Source organism: Phalaenopsis equestris, unplaced genomic scaffold, assembly GCF_001263595.1.
Source record: "Phalaenopsis equestris unplaced genomic scaffold, ASM126359v1 Scaffold234933, whole genome shotgun sequence".
In the NCBI taxonomy this organism is placed as follows: Eukaryota; Viridiplantae; Streptophyta; class Magnoliopsida; order Asparagales; family Orchidaceae; genus Phalaenopsis; species Phalaenopsis equestris.
The window spans coordinates 83,188-89,165 of record NW_018252830.1 but is presented as its reverse complement, the minus strand read 5'-3'; positions in this window follow the sequence as shown (position 1 = coordinate 89,165).

The window sequence follows — 5,978 nt, the reverse complement described above, 5'->3', positions numbered from 1 at the left end:
AAGTTGTAGAAGAGTTTTTCTAAGAGTTGCCTAAGCATCCCTCCAAACATCGTTTGCACATTCAATGCACCTGTTGAGATAATCGCCGATCTCACCATCGGCGGCCTCGAGGGCGCCGTCAACGGTCCTTCTAAATTATTTGGCTAGAGTCTCGGGAAAATCTAGTCGTCGGCGTCGTTGGGCTTGTCGTCGGCGCCCTAGTTTAATTCTTCATATTTTGGTCTTTTCGCTCCAAATTTGCTCCTTTTTGCATCTTTTTGCTTCAATGACCATAATTCATCATACCTGCAACAAAAAATCAAAAATATCCTTCTTGAAAGTGTAATATCATCAAAATCAGTGTAAAATAGGTATGAAAATCTCAACATATTTTCCTTTGGTAAGTTGGATAGGGGCTGCCTCTGTTAGATTGGTTGTCTCGGATTCGGGGGAGAAAATCCTCGAACCCTTGGTCATGTATAATTATCTTTTTACCCCTCCAGGGTATTATAAATATAGTGATGATGATTGCGGCTACGTTTTAACTATTTATGTAATAGCATGACTGATTTCAATCACTCTAGCTTTGATTTTGATTCCCAAACTGATCCTCAAAGTGTACTTAAGTTCAATAGATCCATTAGCCAGGATGAAGAAGACATCGACGACATTAGTTATGATAGTGTCGGGAGTGAGGAACCAGTCCTCGAGTGCCACGGTGCACCGCTCGCTATCAAATTGGATTTCTCTAACGAAGAAGAAGAAACACCAAAAATTTTGCCTATAACATCTCAAGAAGAAGAAATCACATAGATAAATCTAAGGTGCGGGAAAGTATTACCCTCAAGGTCAGCTCTAATAAATAAAGAAAAACAAATTATAACTTGAGAAGAGCCATCTCCACCTCCATCTACGGAAGAGCCGCATAACAAGGTAAAGGATGGAGTGCCTTAGTAGGTGGATAATAACGTGCTAGCTCACCTTAGAAAGTTGCCTGCCAAACTAAGTATCTATGATGCTTTAATCTTGTCAAAGGAAATGAGAGAGTCTCTTGTTACGGCGCTGCTTGATCTAGATATTTGCTTAGCCCAGTTGGTCAGCACATCCTCAGATAAATTTTGCTTGTTAAAAGAATAGCCAGGGGTAACTTTCACGGATGAAGACTTGTTGCTTGGTACCGCCAACCATAATCGTCCACTCTATATCTTCATTAACATAGGCAAATTCATGTTGTCTAGAGTTTTAGTAGATTTTGGAGCATCCCTCAACTTCACGAGCCTACAAACATTCGCCTATTTGGACATTGAATCTCAGGAGCTTAAAGCTTATAAGATGATGTTAAAAGGATTCAACCAAAAGGGAGAGAGAGCCCTTGGATCAATTATATTGCTTATGAAAGTTGGAGAGTTAATAACAATCGCTAAATTCCATATCATCAATGCTGAGACCTCTTTTAAAGCTCTACTTGGTCGACCGTGGATTTACGAGCACGACATGGTTTTGTCTTCCCTACATTAATGCATTAAGTATTATATGGACGGACAATAACATTGCATTAAGGGAGATTTACAACCATTTTTAGTTCATGAAGTTGGCATGAAGATGTCCTTTACTACTCGCCTCTAAAGAACATTGTCTTCTCTCGTGAAGTTGTGTCGAATGAAGTGGAAGATTCAAAGGAGTCACAAAGAAGAGGCCATTCAACTCCGCTTCGACAGTTTGTTATGATCTCTTCACAATGAGGTGATAGGGGTTCTTTTATCCCATATACCTGAGATCAAGGCCGGGGATGTGGACGAGGAAGAGGCAATGTGATTGTTGAAGGGACTAGGTCGACCATCAACATTGATGATGAAGAAAGTTCTGAAGAAGAAATAATAATGACCAAATAGAAGAAACCTCAGCAGGGATATCCTTAGAAGATACAAAGAAAAGTGAACATGAGGCAATGTATGATCGGATAAATCATTATGTGAACACCATGTCCCTTACTTTGATTCTCCCTCAAAATGTCGAGAGTTTAAAGGTCAAGGAATTATGTAGTGTTGGTTCAATTTCGATCAAGTTTTACCGTGCTTATACTTCTACCAATCTTGAAAATCACGTAAATTTGGATGAAAATTCTAATAAATTAATCGACTTACCTTCTGGTTACTTTTTACCTTGTGTATAAAAATTAATTCAATAGGGTCATTTATTGAAATAAATGTTGAAAGATAAATTAAAACTTTTTAAAAAATTATGGAATGTTAAGAGTCAAATTCCTAACTTGAAAGAGGGTCTCGGATCTGGTACGATCAGACCAGTCGATGATACGGGATTTTGCATGGTTGTTACTAGTGAATCAGAAGAGGATTGCCTTGATGTGGTGGATGACTCTACTGATTAACTAATAGAAGATGCTCTGTCAGAATTTGAAGAAGAAATTAAGTCAATAATTGATGAGTTGAAAGAAATCAATCTCGGGGTTGAGGAATAGCCCCGGACAACCTTCATAAGTTCTTTACTCAATAAGGAAGAATCCACAAAATTAATAAAGTGATTGTCAAAATTTAAAAATTGCTTCGCATGGAGTTATGATGAAATGCGAGGACTATCAGCAGAGGTTGTAGTTCATAAACTTGGAGTTGATAAAGATATGGCCCTAATAAAACATGCTCCAAGAAGAATGTGCCTCAAAATAGAGCATCAAGTGATTACCGAAGTGAAGAAGTTAGAATACGCTAACTTTGTGAGATAAGAGCAACACCCCACATGGTTAGCTAACATTGTGCTAGTTAAGAAGAAAAATGGACAAATCCATGTATATGTCAACTTCAAGGATTTGAATAAAGCATATCCAAAAGATGAATTTCCACTGCCGATACCAGAAATAATGGTGGACATTGCTTCGACACACAAGATTTTTTCCTTCATGGATGGATCATCAGGATACAACCAAATCAAGATGGCTCCCGAAGATGCATCACTTACAGAATTCAGAACACTTATTGGGATTTTCTACTATACAGCAACGTCATTTTGGTTGAAGAACGTTGGAACAACATACCAACGAGCAATGACGAAGATCTTTGACGACCTCATTCACAATCAAGTGGAATGCTACGTGGATGATTTGGTGATTAAAAGTAAACAGTAAATAAACCATTTGTACGATTTGAGGATAGTGTTTGAACGATTACTGCAATAAATTCTCAAGATGAATCCCTTAAAGTGTGCCTTTGACGTTACCTCTGGGAAATTTCTAGGATTCGTTGTTTGTCATAGGGGAATCGAGATCGACCCGAATAAGATTAAAGTTACCTTGGAAATGCCTCCTACCAAAACCTTGAAATAACTACTTTCCTTCCAAGGGAAATTGGCATATCTGAGATGCTTTTTTTCTAATCTCTAAGGTAGGTGTCAGCCCTTCTCGGTAATAATTCAAAAGGATGCCAATTTTTTTTGGGAAGAGAAATTCCAGCGGGCCTTCAAGGACTTTAAGAAATACTTAATAACACCTCTTGTTTTGACAACCCCTATCCTAGAGAAATCGTTGATACTTTATACTATGGCCTTACAAGACTCTCTTGGAGTCCTCTTAGCCCAAGTCAATGACGAGGGTAATGACGAGGGTAAGGAAAATGCAAAAATGCACTTTACTACTTAAGTCGACGTCTAATACCGACGGAGGTAAAGTATCCGCCTATCAAGAAGCACTGTCTAGATTTGATTTTTGCCGCCCAAAAGCTTAGACACTACAAGCTTTCTCATAGGATAACCATGATTTTGAAAGTTAACCCATTACAATATTTGATAACCCGACCAACACTTTCCGGACGTTTAGCAAAATGGTCAATGACTTTATTGCAATTCGATATAACTTTTGTTCCCCTCTGCGCTATCAAGGGACATATTTTGACAAACTTTCTTGTTGCACACCCACTTCTAGTTGGGTCCCCTCTTAACAAAGAGTTACGAGATGAACAAATATTACATACAGAATTATCCAGTGCGCAACGCTGGGAGATGTACTTCGATAGAGCTTCGTCAGCCAAATAAAGTAAAGGATCGGGAACATTTATACCAGGCAAAGCAGGGATTGGTTTGATCTTTGGCACACCATATACGGGTATGTTGAGATTCTCCTACCACCTGACAGAGCCGTGCATAAACAACGAAGCAGAATATGAAGCCTTAATCACCGGATTAGAATTGGCAATCTAAATGGATATGACAGATATCACCGTCTACGGTGACTCTCAATTCATCATTCAACAATTTGTCGAGCAATATAAGATCTTGAATCTAAGGTTAACATAATATCATCAGTACGCATTGAGGCTACTAGAACAAATCCCCAATGTAACTTTCTCTCGGATTTCTCGGGGAGATAATGCCCATGTTGATGCTTTAGCAAATCTTGTAAAAGAATTGTCATGTTCCCCAGAGAGTTCCATTGACATCACAGTACAAGGAAGATAGGTTTCATCCCGAATCGACCTCAGAAATCCTTACAAGCACGAAGAAGAAAAAGGAATGACAGTTGTAGTTGTTGATGTCAATGAGGATTGGCGTAGGCCATTTATGGAATATTTTCAAACTAAAAAGTTACCGGAAGACAAGTCAACAACGTATCATATCACAAGAAGGGCTATGTGGTACGCTCTAGTGGGCGATGTCCTCTACAAAAGAGCATTTGATCAGATGTGGCTATGATGTTTAAGCAAAACAGAAGCACAAAATGTTGTCAAAGAGGTACACGCCAGATTGTGTGGTGCTCACTAGACGGGACCAAAAATGAAAATGAAGATTAAGAGACTCAAATATTATTGTCCAGCAATGATGTTTGATTGCATGGATACAGCCAGAAAGTGTCACTAGGTGCAAAGTGCATGGGATGGTCTTACACCAACCTCCAAATATGCTACACCCAACCACTGCTCCATGTCCATTTGATTGTTGAGGTACGGACATAGTAGGTCTAATAGACCCTCCATCCTCTAGGGGACACAAATTTATTCTCACAGCTACAAATTACTTTTCCAAATGGGCAGAGGAAGTGCCGTTACGAGAGGTTACAACAAAGAACGTACTTCAGTTCTTCAAAAGCCAAGTCGTCTATCGTATTGGAGTTTCGTGTAGAAAAAATTTTCTACAATGGGACAGCCTTCAAAAGCACAAAGATCAATAACTTTGTTAAACGGCACGGGATAGATTGGAGGTACTCAACAATTTACTATCCCAGGGCAAATGACTTAGCTGTGGCCTTCAACAAAACACTGGTACAAATTTTGAAAAACCTCTTGGACGAGAATAAAAGAGATTTACAAAACAAACCGTTAGAAGCTTTGTGGGCCTACCGGATAACATTCAGGACTAGCCAATGTACACCCTACGCACTCGTGTACGGGTTCGAGGTCGTGTTATAGCTAGAAGTTTAGACACCATCTCTCAGAGTCGTTATCACCAATCGACTTACAACAGAAGAAAATACATAACTTAGAATTTAAGAATTGGAAAGTCTCAAAGGAAAGCGACTAGAAGCACAACAGCATTTGGAGCTTTACTAGGCAAGGATGGTACAAACTCATGACAAATTGGTCTGCCCAAGGACGTTCAAAGTTGGTGATCTCGTACTTGTTCTCAAGATACCTATTCTTGCACGCCGCAAGTTAGGTGGGAAATTTGAGCCAAATTGGGAGGGACCATTTATTGTGGAAAAAGTTTATTCAGGAGGAGTCTACCAGCTGGTGTATTTCTGAGGCAAAAGACCCATGTTGTCGATCAATGGATGCTACTTGAAGATATACTATGCAACTTGATATCACTTGAATTGAAATTTTGATTATTCTGGGGTTATTTATTTGGCCAAATGTCTATGACCGGGTCCAGAATTTTGTAATAAAATTAACCTCAATAAAATGAAAACTTTTGAAGTTACATACTGCAATTTTCTCTTTTCTACTTTCAAGTGTGATGTTTTACTAAATTAAAAACAATATATATATATATACGGA